At 33.8% G+C, this 21,150-nt stretch overlaps 2 long non-coding RNA genes across 13 annotated transcripts in view; one reads left to right on the top strand and one right to left on the bottom strand.

The window, feature by feature from the left end:
• The first annotated feature begins 1,817 nt into the window (after positions 1-1,817).
• Positions 1,818-21,150, top strand: part of LOC127070226 (uncharacterized) — a 36,803-nt gene continuing 17,470 nt past the window's right edge. For 2 of the 12 annotated variants that reach the window (XR_007784388.1, XR_007784389.1), the window contains exons 1-6: positions 3,201-3,630; positions 3,710-3,855; positions 6,282-6,619; positions 6,865-7,076; positions 7,303-7,494; positions 7,575-7,715. This is a non-coding gene — a long non-coding RNA (uncharacterized LOC127070226). The other 10 variants (XR_007784384.1, XR_007784378.1, XR_007784383.1 and 7 more) reach the window with 10 other exon arrangements.
• LOC127070228 (uncharacterized) lies at positions 9,006-16,254 on the bottom strand. The gene is made up of 3 exons (XR_007784390.1): positions 15,870-16,254; positions 11,289-11,536; positions 9,006-10,438 (listed from the first exon to the last, which is right to left on the bottom strand). It is a non-coding gene; the product is annotated as an uncharacterized LOC127070228 (long non-coding RNA).

Genomic DNA, 21,150 nt, shown 5'->3' on the forward strand with positions numbered 1-21,150 from the left:
GAGACGAAAGGAGAAACGATTTCTCATTGAGGGATACGTATTGGCAACCGAACCGGTATAGTTATAAGAGTAAAGAAGATTCCATGCACGTAGTACATATGAGAAAAAATATATAAATTTATCGCTAATCTAGTTTTAAACAAAATGCAATAAACTTACGAAGGAGTAGCGAAAATAGTTTCATCTCACTCTGTTAATAATTATGTCTTATAGGACTGGGTGTCTAGAAAGCACTGACCCTGACGAATGCACTGAGTTCGATAGAAGGTAATGAAATGATGGATTTGAAGAGATAATTGAGTTATACAGCTAATCATATTATCCAATTGTCCGTACGGTTCGATAAGGGAAGAACAAATGAAAAAATACTTTTCATGTTTTCAAAATCAGATAGGAGATGTACGCTCGCATCCACAGTGGACTGCACACTAATTCCTGTGCACACGAACTGACCCACGAAGCCAAAACCACTCACAGATGGAGGGAAATAAGAACGTATCGTATAATACGAAGATGGATGACGATACGTAGGGAAACTCGTAATAAGCACATCCATTTTCATTAAATGCCTACCAGAACGTGCTAACGAGAGATTTCGCGCTATGCAGCAAATAATTAGTTGAAATTCCGTTACTTTCAAACGTAAATTAAATATTATGAATAATTTTCAGGTACACAATGCGAATATTATGACATACAATTTTGAAAATGAATTCAACATTTCTTCTATTTTTTATTTGATTGAATGATTACTTAATTTAATTTGATGAAATCAGGATGACAAGGTGACGTAAACGTGGAATTAACATTTCTCGTGCGATTTCAAAGCATTCATTGTTATATGGAAAATCGGTAAATCCTTTGGTCGTCCTTAAAGATTTAATCATTTTGAAAGGTAAACCTACATTAGTTTCGTTTCGACTTTTTCCGAGCTCATTCTTCAGCCCATTATTAAACCTTTATCACTTCCTTTCTATCCTCCATATTTATTACTGTTATTTGCATATTATTATTATTATTCCCAATAGTTCTCGATGATTCATTCAACTTCGTTCTTACGATACACCGTGTTAAAAATTTTCGAAATCAAGTAAAGATTTGCAAAATCAATGATAGGCCAGAGACCAACATCGTTTTTATTAGAATTAAATTTGTTTGTGGAATGATCATCGTCGAGATAATATCTATCGTCGAATGAATCGTAAACGATGATGGATTCATAATCACTAGCCTTACCTCGCACTTCTTCATCTTCCGTATCTCCTTTTCCTTCCTCTTCTTCTTCGACATCGATTAACACACCTCTCCTTTCCTTATCGTTCCCAATCCCATTCACCGTATTGCGACACATATTAAGGTACATATATAATTTTTGATACTAAATGCAATCAAAATTAACATTAGTTCGATAACCAAGAACACGGTCAACGAAATTATTGAACCTTATTTTTCTTTCTCGACTGCATTTAATTCTTCGGAGGGGAAAAATATGGACTCGAAAAAGATTCTGCGACGAAATCTTTTCTACGAAGGAATATTCCCTCGTTAGAGCACAAATTCAACGTTGATCCACCATCCGCTTACACCGTCCGACATCCCTTTGACCAACCACCCCTAACGCAATCGATTATATAGTCTTGCCGAACCTGCTTACGCTTGGACCCTTTGAAGGGATATATTCCCTAGCCTCGTACCACCATTCGGAGGTGGCTGAATAAAACAGTACTATATCGGTTTCGAGGAGGTCCGTCGTTATGGCCATTATACCTACTGTCTTCTTTTTTCTCTTTCCGCATAATATCGATCATCCGACGAACGCGGCATAGAACGAGGTATTATGCTTATGTTAGATATAAGGAAGATGTTTTAAAAGGAAATGCCTTTGTAATTATTCCAGCACGTTGTTTTAATGTATTCCCTAGAAGCACCAGGAAAGGTTTGAAAGACGTTGATAACTTAGATAATACAATATCACCGACAGGTAACTTATAATTCAACGTGTGCACTCCTTAAGTTATATGGATATATTTTTCCTTTCCCTTTTTTAAGTTCCTCCTATAACATAAAGAATCATGTCACTGCCGATGAACAGGAACAAAGAACTGGACATTTTAAAGAACAATGGGATACTTCTTGTGCTGATCACTTATTATGCAATATTTGTTATAGCAAGAAGAAATACGCAAAAGAATATTGTTTGCCTAAACAACATTAATCGTCGACGTTTGGCAGATGGGATTAAAAACGGGTATACTAAAGTTCACGAGATATTTTTATTATGAGAAAGTGTCAACAACAAAATTAATTCCTTTTCAATTAATATTAATCCTTGGTAGGGAGAGATCAATAAAACGAAGCAGAAGCGTTTTTATAATATGCTGTCATGCAATGTGGATTATTTCATAGCGTAGTTGTCGGGAAGAAATAATAGTACGCCGATTTCAAAGGGATTGGTCAACATATTCCTTTCCCCCCACTTATACCCATTCGCGGAACTTTCGGCTCTTTCGAACGCGGAATAGAAAGTATTGATTCACTTGCGTGAAGCGAATTCAAATGAAATAGGCAAAAAGATAAAAACGAGAATAAACATAACGAATGATTTTCTCTGAATCCATATTCTTTCTTACTGCGTAATAAAGAAAGAGAGACGTCCGTTAACTTAAATGATAGAAAGAGAATAGAAGGGAATATTACGAAACAAATTTTCAAGCAATATTTCTTGATGGAAGTTAGTACTTATTGATAAATAATTTAACGATGAAAAGAGAAAAAATATTAATGTCCAACTATCAAAATTTCTTTAGTTAATTTCTAATTGTAAATTGTCAAGAAAAGAAGTGCGAAAAGAGGAGAAAAGAAGGAAAGGAAAAGAGGAAACTAGTCCAATGAATACCGCGAAATTGAGAAATTTATTTTCTTCCGATCCCCATGACATTTCGTCTCTTTATATTGTGTAATACGTGGTATAGATTAACCTGTGTAGATTGTCTTAGCTCTTTCCAAGGAGCTTCGTCCCGGTAATCAGGTGGTTCTTCCAACCTGACGATTTGGGGAAAAATGTCGCTTGTAGAAGTCACTCTTTCAACTATTTTTTTTTGTAATACGCAAGTAAGCGCTGAATAATGTTCCAAGCAGTACAAACGTTACAAACAATCTCTTTCTCTCGCCAGTCTTTTGTTTATGCTATCCACGTGAGGTACATTTATCAGTAGTCATTAGTATATAAATTATTATAAAATTTCAATTCTTTATTATGAAAATGAATCCGATTTTCATGATCGATACCATCCTAATTATTACTTTGTTGCTTCTAGGAGAAGGTACTTTATGTCGGTTAGAAGGGCGTAACCATTCGTTGACTTTAGAATTTAAAGGAACAATTGAACGTCTATCGGAAGTCTTAACTAATCTATGAATTTTCAATTATTTCAGCGATAGAAAAGATTAGACTAGAAAGCAGTTCCAATATCCTAGAAGTATACAGGAAGAGCAGAATTAGGGATTAGGAATCGATATCTGAGTTCTAATCACTTGCAAAGAGGATACGCATTTCAACTACACTTAACATGATAATTATATATCCGAAGTGAAACATAATTACATTGGCACTTCCTGTTCTTCGTACAAGTATGAAGAGATCAGATATAAGTATCTTGTCAAGTATCTCATTTAATCTTCCATACGAATTTCATCTTTTATAACATAGAACATTGGATTGTGAAAACAGAAGAGTGGTTCAAGAAGCAGTTGGAAAATCTAACAAAAGAATGAGCATTGTTAGCGACTGCTCGTAGATTAAATGCTCTTAAATCTTCCGATGTTGATGTTCTGCAACGTGATGTTGCTATAAAGGTTGGTAAGATAATGGATAATCACTTTTTCGTATGCTTGATTGATATATTGATCATTTATTGGAAACTAGATGAGATTATAATTTCGCTAAATAGATATATGTCCGTCGAAGAACTTTAAATGGAAACAAAAGAGGCCGATTTCTTTTTACAAATTAATTTCTTCAAAGAAAAGGTACTTCAAAGTACATTTTTTGTGAAGTTGAATTCATCGTAATATATCGAAGTAGTAAAGAACATTTTCTTATTAAATAAAGTACATAGCAATATATACTCCTTAAATAAGGATTATATGGAAGATCATTTCGGTTAACTGTAATACTACATTTGTCTACAAATGCTACGTTTGCTTAATGTATAGCTCATCTTCATAATATATATATATATATATATATATATATATATATATATATATCATAATACAGAGCAGTATGCGATTAACATTGAATTTTTATTACTGCATTATTGCGCAATAATAAAACGTGGGAACTCAAAGAAAATCTTTTCTCGTATTCATTTTATTTTCGTATTATCGATTTTTTTGTTTTACGTATTTCATTCGAAGGTCAGTCAACATTTCCTATTACCTATTGGAATGATCCGAAGAGGCCGAAAAGGATATGAGTTCGGGAAAAACGGATTTCTCGATCAATCCCTTTTAATGCGATTAGTTATTATTTTTTCGTTACTACCTTTTGAAATAACTCGTACGAAATGATCCACATTGCGTGACTACGTCTTGCAACAAACGCTTCTGCCTCGTATTTACTGATTGCTCTGTACCAAATATTAATATTGAACGAAAAGGAATTAGTTTTTTTCTTGAAAATTTCTCATAATCCATGTATCCCATGCGCGTTAATATACACATTACTGAATCGCTTCTAATAGGGTTGTTCGTGCAAAAATTACATTTTTTTCCGATTTCTTCTTGTCACAATGTAGATTATATCATGGGCGAATTGATCGGTATGAGGATCCAATTATGCTTTATCATTCTCAGGGTTTTGCAGAAATCCATCGGCGGTGATGACGCTCTAAATTGTAGCTCGAATATAAAAAAAGGGCAGAAAGAAAAATACGTATGCTTATATCTTATGCGCGGACTATGAATTATATAGTATCGGTCGGCGGAATTGTATTATCTAAGATTATCAACGATTTTTAAATCATTTTTAGTACTTCTCCGCTGTACTATAAGTTGTCGATTTTTTTTCAAGCACCGTCCTCGTCTTTATGTGATCTCATACTGTGTTCATTATTTGATTGAGAATACCTAGGAAGAGCAAGAGGAAGGTAAAACATTTATGCTTGACGACGAAGTTTGGAAAGACCAGAGTGACGCTGTTTTATAAAGCTTGAAAGGGTGGTAGGAGGAAATGTAATTTACTTTTATAAAAGGATTCAAACGTGAACGGATTTAGCTATTGGATGTATGCGATCGTGCTGAAAAAAATTGACGGTGGCACCGGTCAAAGGGGAATTGAAATGAATCTGAGGGAGATTTATCGTACAAATTAATTTCACATACACGGACGATCAAGAGATAAACGGTTTCTGGAAGTAATAACGTTAGCAGGGGAGTGATAATGAAGAAGCAAATACTTCTCATGCTGGTGAATTCACTCATGATATAATTTTTAATACGACCAAAGAAGTATGAAAAGAATTTTTTGCGTGGGAAACACGTTTGTCTGACTTTGACTGACGGAAATCGGAAACGTGTATAATAACGTTCATAAGATATTTTTATAATGAGGTAGTGTCAACAACAAAAATAATTTCTTTTAATTTAATATTAATCCTTCGTAAGGAGCGATCGATAAAATGGAAGCAGCAGCCGCTTTTGCAATACGCAGTTATTCGAAATGGATTATATCATATGGCGATTAGAAAGGGACAATAATAATATGTCGAATTGAAAGATGTTCGTCGAGCCCCAATCCATATCCATTGAAGCCTTTTCGATTGGTTCGATCGCGTAATAGGAAATTTTGATCGACTTGTGTAAATCGTGTTCAAATGAAATACATAACAGAGAAAAAGATGATATTAGGAAAAAAAAGAATAGGACAATTCATCACTAAATCGATTTTCTTTACTACGGCGTTATAAAAAAGAGAGATGTGTAAAAAAAAATTGAGCGTTAACTTAAGTAACAGAAAAAGAATAGGAAGTAATATTACAAAAAAAATGATCAAACAACGATCTTTGCTCAAAATTAATTGTTATCGGTACATATTTTTAACGACAAGAACGGGAAGAAAATTACTGATCAATTTTTAAAATTCCTTAGTTAACTTCTAATTTTAAATTGTAAAGGACAGAAAGGTAGGGAAAAGAAGGAACGGAAGAGGAACATAGGAGAAAAAGAATAATGATACATCTAATTAATAAAGATCAATAAAGCATTTCATTTCCTCACAGCTTATGACCTTTTCGGATCTTTCGACCGTATAATAGGAAAAATTGATCAATCCACATCAAGCTTGAAAACACTTTGCAGAGAGCGCCCTCGTGGTCGCTCGGTTAACCTCCCAAAACGATGTGGAGGGGATGAATAGCGCAGGTCGCAGAACGATGACATAGCTGCCTACCATTCCTTCGGTGGTTTTCGAACCAGTAATGTGCGAGTGAGTCTCGTACGGTAAATAATCCTCATCAGTAGACATCATACATCTCAAGTGGTGTCTTTACAAGTAGTTCAAGCGGTGGAAACAATTTCTTCGTTCTCACTAGTCAGTTATTTATGTCATCAATATGAGGTAAATTTATCAGTAGTCACTAGTACATAATTTATTATAAAATTTCAATTATATACTATCGAAACGAAACTGATTTTCCTGTTAAATACCACCTCCATTATTATTTGTTGCTTTTCAGAAAAGGTACTTTATATTATTTAAAAGGCCGCAACCCCATTTATCTTTGATATCTATATAATTTACATGAACAATTGAATATCTATCGTGAGTCGTAACTAATCTACAAATTTTGACTTGTTTTACAGGAATACGAAACGAAATAAAGACGGGTGCCGTTCTCGTAGCCCGGAAGTACTGGAAAGAAACCGAATTGACGGATATGTGACATATGAATATTTCCGAGGAAAATATGCCATTTCAATTACACTGAACGTGTAGATTAAACATCCGACATCCGAAATGAAACTTTTTTATTTACTTTGGCACCTCCTGTTCTTCCGACGATACATCTTACATGGTTAGTATAAATACCCGATAATATAATACCCTTCAACCAGATTAGGATATGAAAACGTTTTCCTGTTTAGTCTTAAATTTTAATGGTAAATCAATCAATGCTGTGTTTATGGAATAGGAAGATATTTTAGAGACAAGATATAAATTTTTTATTCTAAAATGTAATGTGTAATATAAAATCTGTATCATATGTATACTTTATAATAATTTATTCGATTTTTACACAGATTTTATAAAGTCGGCGAGGTCGTTACATTGATAATTGAATTCATTTGAAATCTTCCACGTTGAAGAGAATCTTCTAAAATTGGCGAAATAGCAATATACATAATTACCTGTTTTATGCAGAAAACGCGACACTATTGGTACGCCATTATTATAACAATCATCGATCTTAATATTGGATTTTAATAAACAAGGTACGAGGAGATCGGATGTACGTAACTTGTCATGTACTTTATCCCAATTTTCTATATGAATTTCATCTCTTATTATATAGCACATTGGATTGTCAGAGGAGTGGTTCGAAAAGTCGTCGCAAAATCTATTCAAGGAAAGTGCACCGTTACCTGTTGCTGAGAAATGATGTACTCTTCAATGTCTCCATATCGATGTATTGCAACATAAATTTACCATAGAGGTAAGTTTGATAATCAATATTCACAATTTTACATATTTGATTGATACATTCATTTTTGGAAACTAAATTGGATTATAATTTCGCTCAGTAGGTATATGTCAAAGAACTTTAAACACAAACGAAAGTAGCTAATTTTCTCATCGAAATGAATTTCTTCAAAGTAAATATACATTGAAGTAAATTTTTTGTGAATTTAAATTCATCGTGATATATGAAATTAGTAAAGAACGAACATTCTTTATAAATTCAAATACGTACTGGTATCTACTCCTTAAATACGGATTATATGGAAGTTTACTTCGGTTAACTACAATATTACATTTGTATGCACATACTACGACGCTTAATATGTACCTCAAATCCATAATACATATCATAATACACAGCAATATCAGCTTAGCATTAAATGTAAGACTAAAAAGAAACACGTTCTCCGGATTATATTTGTTTGATAGTCGTACATTTATACTCTCTTTGTAGGACGCATTACCGGATGAGGATCAACGAAAGAACAAATTTAAATATGTTGCACTTGGATCGTCGAATATTTAATTATCACGCGAAGCGTACGCGAAAAACCGTATTTTCCCAGGACGTATTATATTTCACATATCGGTTAATTCAGCTTCTTTGCTGTCATTTTCAGGGGTTGGAATTGCTTCCGCCTTTAATTCGTGTCGTATATCTCTAAAATAATGTATCTAAAATTCGTGTATCACTCAATATTCGTAGACTGGTGAAGACTTAACTGAGTCATTCGTTCATTTCAATTGTAGAATTACCGAAAATAAATCAGGCAATGCCATTTAAAAGCAACTTTTCCAATACGCAACAAAGTAACAATTAAAATGATGTAAATCAAGAAAATCATTTTCAATTCCAAACTATAGAAATGAAATTTTACAAGAAATCTTATACTAATCAGTACGGCTAAATTTTAAAAATATTGATGGAGTAAACGAATGACTAGTGGGAACGATGAAATTGTTTCCATCGTTTGAATTATTTGTAAAGGTATCATTTGGGATGTGTGATGTCTACGGGTGAGGATTATTTTCCGTACGATACCCACTTACACGTTACTGGTTCGATAACCACCAAAGGAATGCTAACTCCCTAAATTAAACGAGTCCTCCCATTAGAGGACCAAACTTCCTAAATTTTATATCTCTAGCTAGAACGGTAAATAATTTCTTCTATTAATTCCAATTATTGTAATTAATAACATTATATTGCATTGATTGCTATAAAATGATTCCTTAATTCCTATACTACTATAAATTCGTAATGTTTCTTTCTTTCTTATCCCTAGTCATACTTAAAAACAGTTTTCTAATGTTACCAAATATTAATGATATTACAATTTCCGTACTATGTAATTCTTTTTGTAAAATCTTCCGATGAAAAAAAATTTTTTCGTCGGAAGTTGTATCTACTTTCAGATTCCTTGGAAACATTTTCTCCAAATATTACCCTCTCTTTTGTAAAAAAATATATATCTTAAGTTATCGAAGAATTCATTTCCGTTATTTTACAATAATATTATATGATAAAAATATGTATTCAAAGAAATAATAAAAAACATGTACTCAAAGAAAATCTTTCGTCATATTTTTTCGTTTGTCAATATTACCTTCTTCTCTTTCACGTATTTCCCCTCCGAAAGAACTACAGAGTTTGTGAGTTATTTGAGAAGATCGAGTGATTGCATCGCCATATTTTTTTGCAAGACATGCACGTCTCTCTGGATTTTTCTATTGAAGTAGCAAAAGAAATCTAATTCCTAGATACATGAAATGAATATCAGTCAGTTTTACCAGATACGTTTGACAGTTTTACATTCTGAGATAAGATGGACTTGTTTGCAATGGTATGCGAGTAGACCTCGTTTAACATGCTGACATTTGGTGAAGTAAACAAGTATTGATAAAACTGGGATTAAGAGATTTTCAAAGCTGAACTCACTTGGTATTGAAACATCGAGTAGTACAGATAGATCCCTCGACTAATAATTCAGGAAATCAGAATAGTAATATTCATTTTGTATATATCGCTTCGTTATTTCCTAATCTACAATTTGAGACTACCATACCGTTTACTTACTTATTTCTTTTTCGTTGAGCATGGCAAAATTTACAAACAAGAGTTTCGAGTCATATGTAATGCCGAAGGGGAATTACAGGTATACACATTTATACGGATACGTTAGAAAAACTAAATATTAATCGGGAGAGATAGCAGTGATAGTGATGTCATCCAACGAGAAAACGAAGAGATCTCATACATAATGAGACGAATGATAGTGTTGGAAGAAAATAGCTTCAACATTTATCACAGACATCGTAAGGCATTATAAAGGACGACATTTTGATATTTGACAAAAATATATGATCTCCTATGTCTACGAATTAGCTTGTTAACTGGTATTGATCGGGATTTAATGATCTGCACGGACGTAATACATTCCCTCGTACATATCGTCCAGCCTTATCATATTAATCTATTATTTATTACCTCTCTCCCTACATGTGCGGTAGTTCAAGTTGGCGGGATCGAGGGCTCGATATTGCATGCATGTTGCGTACATCTTCTCTCTTATTTCGAAAACGAAAAAGGTCTTTTTTCGTTAGTTTTTCTCCAGTGAAACAAAGCAGACAATTCGATGATACGATTATCAGCTACCATTTAGAGCGTATTCGCCGCCGATGGGTTGCTTCAAAAACCTGAAAATGTTAAAGCACGATTAGATACTTATACTGATCAATTTGCCCATGATATAATCTTAGAAGCGTATCAGTAATGTGTATATTAACGCCCATAAGATATATGTATCATAAGAAATTACCAAGAAAAAAATTACTTCTTTTTCATTCAATGTTAATCTTTGGTACAGAGCAATCATTAAATAGGAAGCAGAAACGTGTATTGTAATATGTAGTTAGGCAATGTGGATCATTATATTTGGGTTATTTCATAAGGTAGTAACGAGAAAATAAGAACTCGTCGCATTAGAAAGGATTGATCGAGAAGTTCGATTTTCTCGAACTCATATACTTTTCGGTCTATTCGATTCTTTCGACCGTTTAATTGGAAATGTTGATTTACCTTCGAATGAAATACGTAAAAGAAAAAAATTGCTATTACGAAAATAAAATAAATATAAGAAAAGAATTTCTCTGAATTCCCAAGTCTTATCATTGCGAAATAATGGTGTAATATGTTAATCGCATACTGCTGTGTATTATGATATATATAATGAAGATGAGCTGCACATTAAGCAAACGTAGGAAGTGTACACAAATTTAGTATTACAGTTAACCAAAATAAACTTCCATATCATTCGTATTTAAGGAGTATATATTGCTATGTACTTGAATTTATAAAAAAATGTTCTTTACTACTTCGATATATTACGACGAATTCAAATTCACCAAAAATGTATCTTATACTCCACATTACAAATTAGAATAAAAAATTTATACCTTGTCTCCAAAATATCTTACCATTCCATAAATACAGCATTGATTGATTTACCGTTTAAATATAAGACTAAAAAGGAGAATGTTTTCATACCTTGATCTGGTTGATGGTCTGACGTTTGTATTATCCATGTAGGACTTGTTATCGGATGTACAGAAGAACAGGAAGACCAGGTAAATATGTTTCTCTTTGGATGTCTCATATTTAAGTGTCAAGTTGAGCGTAGTTAAAATTCTCGTATCTTCTTTGGAATTACAATCCGGATATCGGTCGATTCAGGTCCTTTGCAATACTTCCTGGGTATTGGAACTGCCTACGCCTTTAATTAGTTTTGTATATCTCTAAAATAAGCCAAAATTCGTAGATTAGTTAAGACTTACGAGAGACATTCAACTGTTCATCTAAATTGCGTAGTTATCAAGGATAAATCGGGTTACGCTCTTTTAAGTGATATAAACTACCATCTCCGAGAAGCAACAAATAATTATTAGGATGATATTACATAGTGTATAATTGAAATTTTATAATGAATAATATACTAATGACTACTGAAAATTGACCTTATATTGATAACAGAAACGAAAGACTGGTGAGAATGAAGAAATTGTTTCCGCCGCTTGAACTACTTGTAAAACTACCGTTTGAGATGTAGGATGCATACACATAGGGAATATTCATTGCACTACACCCGCTCGCGTATAACTAGTCACACATCTACCGAAGGATAGACCTACAACTTTATCGTGGTTCTCTGACAGGTGGAATTCGTCTGCCGCACGTCGCTTAGGGAAGTTAAAAAGCGTCCAAAATGGCGCTCTCTGCAAAGAGTTTTACGTTCCACGTAGAATAATCAATATTTCCTATTACACGATCGAAAGATCCCGAAAGCTCGTAAGGTGCGAGGAAATAGAAATCTCTATTGATGTCTAATAATCGGATGTATCATCATCCTTTTTTTCAATGCACTTCTTTCGCTTCTTCTCTTTCCCTACTACAGTTTACAAATTGAAACTAGAAATCTACTAAAGATTTTAAAAAATTGGCAAATAATTTTCTTCCCGTTCTTGTGGTTAAATGTATATATCAATAAGAATTAATTTCGAGCAAAGAATATTGTTCGACGTCTTTTTTTGGAATATTAGCATCTATTCTTTTTCTGTTACTTCAGTTAACAAGCATCTCTCTTTCTTTATTACCCATTAGCAAAGATATGGATTCAGATAAAATCATTCCTCAGATTTAGTTTTCTTTCGTAATATCATCTTCTGCTACTTTAAGTATCTCGCATTTCTGTTTCACGTTTTACGCATTTGAATACGATTTATGCAGGTAAATCCAAATTTTTCATTACACGGTCGGCCGAGGCGAAAAGGCCGAAGAGGATATGAGTGAGGGGAAACGAGTTTCTCGACAAATCCCTTTTAATTTGACATATTACTACAGCATCTTTTTCACTACCGTACGAAATAATCCATATTGCACAAATACATATGGAGATAAATCCTAGTAATGGAAATAAACCCTAAGCTCCTACTTCACGTTTATTGATCGCCCCGTCCCAAGGATTAATATTGAATAGAAAGAAATTAATTTATTTCTTGATACACTCTCGTAATAAAAATATCTTGTGAACGTTATTATACACATTTTTAATTTATCCAACGTCGGCGGAAAATGTCTATGCAAGAAAAAATTTTTTTTCCTATAACTTGATGCCATAATAAAAATTGCATAATAAACGAGATGATCAGCATGAGAAGAATCCCATTGTTCTTAAAAAGTTTCAATTTTTGTTACAGTTCATCGGCAGTGACATGATGCTTCATGTTACAGGAGGAATTCAAGAAAAGGAAAAGGAAATACACATCCATATATCTCATGTGTGGAGAACAAACATCGAGTAACATGTTATCGATCGATTGCATTATATTATCAACGTCCTCCAAAACCTTTTTATTGCTTCGTGGAGGTCTATAAATCAATATGCTGCATCTAAAAGCAAGGCATTTCGCTTTTAAACCTCCTTCTTTTCTTTAAGTGATCCGTAATAACATGTTATATATCGTGTTCATTATGTGACGGAGAATACCCGGGAAAAGGAAGAAGAAGACGATAATTATCATGGCAGTGACGACGTGCCTTGACGAGTCTTAAATTGCTGCGTTTTACAAAACTACATTCGAGTGGCGGTACGAGGAGATGGACTGTATCTCATTGAAAGGATCCAAAGATAAGCGGCTTTAGCTAGAGGATAAAATCGAGTGTGTCGAGATAGACTTATCGAAGGGCTGTTCGACGTTGCAAACGGAATCTGGATTAAAGAGAAATTGAAATGGTACTCAGACAGGTTTATCTTCGAAAATGATTAAATCTGCATGTACGATCAAAGGATTCACCCTTCTTCGGGATGACAGTGTTAGCCAGGGAACACTTTTAAATTATTCGCCGAATATTCAGTGTACGCTTACGTCACCACGTCATCGTTATACCAGTTTAAATAATTATTTAAACTGTTCATTAAACTAATTATTAAACTGATTCTCATAGTCAGGTTAAACAATTGTTTTATATAATTAAAAAAGGAGGAAACGTTTAATTCAATGTTCCAAATTGGTTATCGTAATATTCGCGACACGTACCTAAGAAATATTTATAATATTTAATCTACATGTATGGAGTAATATGGAGATTTGGACGAATTAATTTGCTGGTCTGCTCGAATTCTCTTCTTAACGATCGATCCGAGGTATCATGATCTGCGGGTGCGTAATACGTTTCTCTGTAATTAACGCCATGACCTTTCATATTGAACGTATTATTCCCTTTTCCCTTCATCTGTTGGTATAGCTTTACGCGTGCGTAAGCTTATTCAAGTTATGAGGATGAGTGTGCCATCCTAAGAGCGCGTGCGCGTATCACTCCTCTCGTATCTCGAAAATAGGACAGGTACTTTTTCATTTGTTTTTGCCCTTATCGAACCAAGCAGGCATTTGGATAACAAGATTACCTCTATAATTTAGTTATCTACTTGGATGCAAAACTTTATTGTCCTGTTAGTTCTTTTACAGAGCTGTGTACCGCGTCACTGATTTAGTTCTTAGGTAGGAACGTTTACATTTTCCTACAAATTTACATCCGATGGGAGGATTTAAAAAATTATCAAATTTTTGAAATTATCAAAAGTTATCGGAATTAGGATATTTTTGTTTAGACATTTATACGAGTTAATCGTATACGAGTTAATCGTATATACGGCCACCTGTTGCACAGCTGTTGGCTATTCCATGATATTATTCCGTGTTTGCTAACCTTATGATAATACCTGTCGACGAGTCCGACAAATTGGTTGATTTTCTTGGCTGATAATAGTACAAGTGCTTACTTGTCGATCAGTTAGTCGATTAGAATAGAGATACGTACTTCAATGGGAACGAAAGTACAACGAGACGAAAGGAGAAACGATTTCTCATTGAGGGATACGTATTGGCAACCGAACCGGTATAGTTATAAGAGTAAAGAAGATTCCATGCACGTAGTACATATGAGAAAAAATATATAAATTTATCGCTAATCTAGTTTTAAACAAAATGCAATAAACTTACGAAGGAGTAGCGAAAATAGTTTCATCTCACTCTGTTAATAATTATGTCTTATGGGTGTCTAGAAAGCACTGACCCTGACGAATGCACTGAGTTCGATAGAAGGTAATGAAATGATGGATTTGAAGAGATAATTGAGTTATACAGCTAATCATATTATCCAATTGTCCGTACGGTTCGATAAGGGAAGAACAAATGAAAAAATACTTTTCATGTTTTCAAAATCAGATAGGAGATGTACGCTCGCATCCACAGTGGACTGCACACTAATTCCTGTGCACACGAACTGACCCACGAAGCCAAAACCACTCACAGATGGAGGGAAATAAGAACGTATCGTATAATACGAAGATGGATGACGATACGTAGGGAAACTCGTAATAAGCACATCCATTTTCATTAAATGCCTACCAGAACGTGCTAACGAGAGATTTCGCGCTATGCAGCAAATAATTAGTTGAAATTCCGTTACTTTCAAACGTAAATTAAATATTATGAATAATTTTCAGGTACACAATGCGAATATTATGACATACAATTTTGCAAATGAATTCAACATTTCTTCTATTTTTTATTTGATTGAATGATTACTTAATTTAATTTGATGAAATCAGGATGACAAGGTGACGTAAACGTGGAATTAACATTTCTCGTGCGATTTCAAAGCATTCATTGTTATATGGAAAATCGGTAAATCCTTTGGTCGTCCTTAAAGATTTAATCATTTTGAAAGGTAAACCTACATTAGTTTCGTTTCGACTTTTTCCGAGCTCATTCTTCAGCCCCATTATTAAACCTTTATCACTTCCTTTCTATCCTCCATATTTATTACTGTTATTTGCATATTATTATTATTATTCCCAATAGTTCTCGATGATTCATTCAACTTCGTTCTTACGATACACCGTGTTAAAAATTTTCGAAATCAAGTAAAGATTTGCAAAATCAATGATAGGCCAGAGACCAACATCGTTTTTATTAGAATTAAATTTGTTTGTGGAATGATCATCGTCGAGATAATATCTATCGTCGAATGAATCGTAAACGATGATGGATTCATAATCACTAGCCTTACCTCGCACTTCTTCATCTTCCGTATCTCCTTTTCCTTCCTCTTCTTCTTCGACATCGATTAACACACCTCTCCTTTCCTTATCGTTCCCAATCCCATTCACCGTATTGCGACACATATTAAGGTACATATATAATTTTTGATACTAAATGCAATCAAAATTAACATTAGTTCGATAACCAAGAACACGGTCAACGAAATTATTGAACCTTATTTTTCTTTCTCGACTGCATTTAATTCTTCGGAGGGGAAAAATATGGACTCGAAAAAGATTCTGCGACGAAATCTTTTCTACGAAGGAATATTCCCTCGTTAGAGCACAAATTCAACGTTGATCCACCATCCGCTTACACCGTCCGACATCCCTTTGACCAACCACCCCTAACGCAATCGATTATATAGTCTTGCCGAACCTGCTTACGCTTGGACCCTTTGAAGGGATATATTCCCTAGCCTCGTACCACCATTCGGAGGTGGCTGAATAAAACAGTACTATATCGGTTTCGAGGAGGTCCGTCGTTATGGCCATTATACCTACTGTCTTCTTTTTTCTCTTTCCGCATAATATCGATCATCCGACGAACGCGGCATAGAACGAGGTATTATGCTTATGTTAGATATAAGGAAGATGTTTTAAAAGGAAATGCCTTTGTAATTATTCCAGCACGTTGTTTTAATGTATTCCCTAGAAGCACCAGGAAAGGTTTGAAAGACGTTGATAACTTAGATAATACAATATCACCGACAGGTAACTTATAATTCAACGTGTGCACTCCTTAAGTTATATGGATATATTTTTCCTTTCCCTTTTTTAAGTTCCTCCTATAACATAAAGAATCATGTCACTGCCGATGAACAGGAACAAAGAACTGGACATTTTAAAGAACAATGGGATACTTCTTGTGCTGATCACTTATTATGCAATATTTGTTATAGCAAGAAGAAATACGCAAAAGAATATTGTTTGCCTAAACAACATTAATCGTCGACGTTTGGCAGATGGGATTAAAAACGGGTATACTAAAGTTCACGAGATATTTTTATTATGAGAAAGTGTCAACAACAAAATTAATTCCTTTTCAATTAATATTAATCCTTGGTAGGGAGAGATCAATAAAACGAAGCAGAAGCGTTTTTATAATATGCTGTCATGCAATGTGGATTATTTCATAGCGTAGTTGTCGGGAAGAAATAATAGTACGCCGATTTCAAAGGGATTGGTCAACATATTCCTTTCCCCCCACTTATACCCATTCGCGGAACTTTCGGCTCTTTCGAACGCGGAATAGAAAGTATTGATTCACTTGCGTGAAGCGAATTCAAATGAAATAGGCAAAAAGATAAAAACGAGAATAAACATAACGAATGATTTTCTCTGAATCCATATTCTTTCTTACTGCGTAATAAAGAAAGAGAGACGTCCGTTAACTTAAATGATAGAAAGAGAATAGAAGGGAATATTACGAAACAAATTTTCAAGCAATATTTCTTGATGGAAGTTAGTACTTATTGATAAATAATTTAACGATGAAAAGAGAAAAAATATTAATGTCCAACTATCAAAATTTCTTTAGTTAATTTCTAATTGTAAATTGTCAAGAAAAGAAGTGCGAAAAGAGGAGAAAAGAAGGAAAGGAAAAGAGGAAACTAGTCCAATGAATACCGCGAAATTGAGAAATTTATTTTCTTCCGATCCCCATGACATTTCGTCTCTTTATATTGTGTAATACGTGGTATAGATTAACCTGTGTAGATTGTCTTAGCTCTTTCCAAGGAGCTTCGTCCCGGTAATCAGGTGGTTCTTCCAACCTGACGATTTGGGAAAAATGTCGCTTGTAGAAGTCACTCTTTCAACTATTTTTTTTTGTAATACGCAAGTAAGCGCTGAATAATGTTCCAAGCAGTACAAACGTTACAAACAATCTCTTTCTCTCGCCAGTCTTTTGTTTATGCTATCCACGTGAGGTACATTTATCAGTAGTCATTAGTATATAAATTATTATAAAATTTCAATTCTTTATTATGAAAATGAATCCGATTTTCATGATCGATACCATCCTAATTATTACTTTGTTGCTTCTAGGAGAAGGTACTTTATGTCGGTTAGAAGGGCGTAACCATTCGTTGACTTTAGAATTTAAAGGAACAATTGAACGTCTATCGGAAGTCTTAACTAATCTATGAATTTTCAATTATTTCAGCGATAGAAAAGATTAGACTAGAAAGCAGTTCCAATATCCTAGAAGTATACAGGAAGAGCAGAATTAGGGATTAGGAATCGATATCTGAGTTCTAATCACTTGCAAAGAGGATACGCATTTCAACTACACTTAACATGATAATTATATATCCGAAGTGAAACATAATTACATTGGCACTTCCTGTTCTTCGTACAAGTATGAAGAGATCAGATATAAGTATCTTGTCAAGTATCTCATTTAATCTTCCATACGAATTTCATCTTTTATAACATAGAACATTGGATTGTGAAAACAGAAGAGTGGTTCAAGAAGCAGTTGGAAAATCTAACAAAAGAATGAGCATTGTTAGCGACTGCTCGTAGATTAAATGCTCTTAAATCTTCCGATGTTGATGTTCTGCAACGTGATGTTGCTATAAAGGTTGGTAAGATAATGGATAATCACTTTTTCGTATGCTTGATTGATATATTGATCATTTATTGGAAACTAGATGAGATTATAATTTCGCTAAATAGATATATGTCCGTCGAAGAACTTTAAATGGAAACAAAAGAGGCCGATTTCTTTTTACAAATTAATTTCTTCAAAGAAAAGGTACTTCAAAGTACATTTTTTGTGAAGTTGAATTCATCGTAATATATCGAAGTAGTAAAGAACATTTTCTTATTAAATAAAGTACATAGCAATATATACTCCTTAAATAAGGATTATATGGAAGATCATTTCGGTTAACTGTAATACTACATTTGTCTACAAATGCTACGTTTGCTTAATGTATAGCTCATCTTCATAATATATATATATATATATATATATATATATATATATATATATATATATATATATATATATCATAATACAGAGCAGTATGCGATTAACATTGAATTTTTATTACTGCATTATTGCGCAATAATAAAACGTGGGAACTCAAAGAAAATCTTTTCTCGTATTCATTTTATTTTCGTATTATCGATTTTTTTGTTTTACGTATTTCATTCGAAGGTCAGTCAACATTTCCTATTACCTATTGGAATGATCCGAAGAGGCCGAAAAGGATATGAGTTCGGGAAAAACGGATTTCTCGATCAATCCCTTTTAATGCGATTAGTTATTATTTTTTCGTTACTACCTTTTGAAATAACTCGTACGAAATGATCCACATTGCGTGACTACGTCTTGCAACAAACGCTTCTGCCTCGTATTTACTGATTGCTCTGTACCAAATATTAATATTGAACGAAAAGGAATTAGTTTTTTTCTTGAAAATTTCTCATAATCCATGTATCCCATGCGCGTTAATATACACATTACTGAATCGCTTCTAATAGGGTTGTTCGTGCAAAAATTACATTTTTTTCCGATTTCTTCTTGTCACAATGTAGATTATATCATGGGCGAATTGATCGGTATGAGGATCCAATTATGCTTTATCATTCTCAGGGTTTTGCAGAAATCCATCGGCGGTGATGACGCTCTAAATTGTAGCTCGAATATAAAAAAAGGGCAGAAAGAAAAATACGTATGCTTATATCTTATGCGCGGACTATGAATTATATAGTATCGGTCGGCGGAATTGTATTATCTAAGATTATCAACGATTTTTAAATCATTTTTAGTACTTCTCCGCTGTACTATAAGTTGTCGATTTTTTTTCAAGCACCGTCCTCGTCTTTATGTGATCTCATACTGTGTTCATTATTTGATTGAGAATACCTAGGAAGAGCAAGAGGAAGGTAAAACATTTATGCTTGACGACGAAGTTTGGAAAGACCAGAGTGACGCTGTTTTATAAAGCTTGAAAGGGTGGTAGGAGGAAATGTAATTTACTTTTATAAAAGGATTCAAACGTGAACGGATTTAGCTATTGGATGTATGCGATCGTGCTGAAAAAAATTGACGGTGGCACCGGTCAAAGGGGAATTGAAATGAATCTGAGGGAGATTTATCGTACAAATTAATTTCACATACACGGACGATCAAGAGATAAACGGTTTCTGGAAGTAATAACGTTAGCAGGGGAGTGATAATGAAGAAGCAAATACTTCTCATGCTGGTGAATTCACTCATGATATAATTTTTAATACGACCAAAGAAGTATGAAAAGAATTTTTTGCGTGGGAAACACGTTTGTCTGACTTTGACTGACGGAAATCGGAAACGTGTATAATAACGTTCATAAGATATTTTTATAATGAGGTAGTGTCAACAACAAAAATAATTTCTTTTAATTTAATATTAATCCTTCGTAAGGAGCGATCGATAAAATGGAAGCAGCAGCCGCTTTTGCAATACGCAGTTATTCGAAATGGATTATATCATATGGCGATTAGAAAGGGACAATAATAATATGTCGAATTGAAAGATGTTCGTCGAGCCCCAATCCATATCCATTGAAGCCTTTTCGATTGGTTCGATCGCGTAATAGGAAATTTTGATCGACTTGTGTAAATCGTGTTCAAATGAAATACATAACAGAGAAAAAGATGATATTAGGAAAAAAAAGAATAGGACAATTCATCACTAAATCGATTTTCTTTACTACGGCGTTATAAAAAAGAGAGATGTGTAAAAAAAAATTGAGCGTTAACTTAAGTAACAGAAAAAGAATAGGAAGTAATATTACAAAAAAAATGATCAAACAACGATCTTTGCTCAAAATTAATTGTTATCGGTACATATTTTTAACGACAAGAACGGGAAGAAAATTACTGATCAATTTTTAAAATTCCTTAGTTAACTTCTAATTTTAAATTGTAAAGGACAGAAAGGTAGGGAAAAGAAGGAACGGAAGAGGAACATAGGAGAAAAAGAATAATGATACATCTAATTAATAAAGATCAATAAAGCATTTCATTTCCTCACAGCTTATGACCTTTTCGGATCTTTCGACCGTATAATAGGAAAAATTGATCAATCCACATCAAGCTTGAAAACACTTTGCAGAGAGCGCCCTCGTGGTCGCTCGGTTAACCTCCCAAAACGATGTGGAGGGGATGAATAGCGCAGGTCGCAGAACGATGACATAGCTGCCTACCATTCCTTCGGTGGTTTTCGAACCAGTAATGTGCGAGTGAGTCTCGTAC

The sequence above is a fragment of the Vespula vulgaris genome, chromosome 17 (genome assembly GCF_905475345.1).
Source record: "Vespula vulgaris chromosome 17, iyVesVulg1.1, whole genome shotgun sequence".
Taxonomy (NCBI): Eukaryota; Metazoa; Arthropoda; class Insecta; order Hymenoptera; family Vespidae; genus Vespula; species Vespula vulgaris.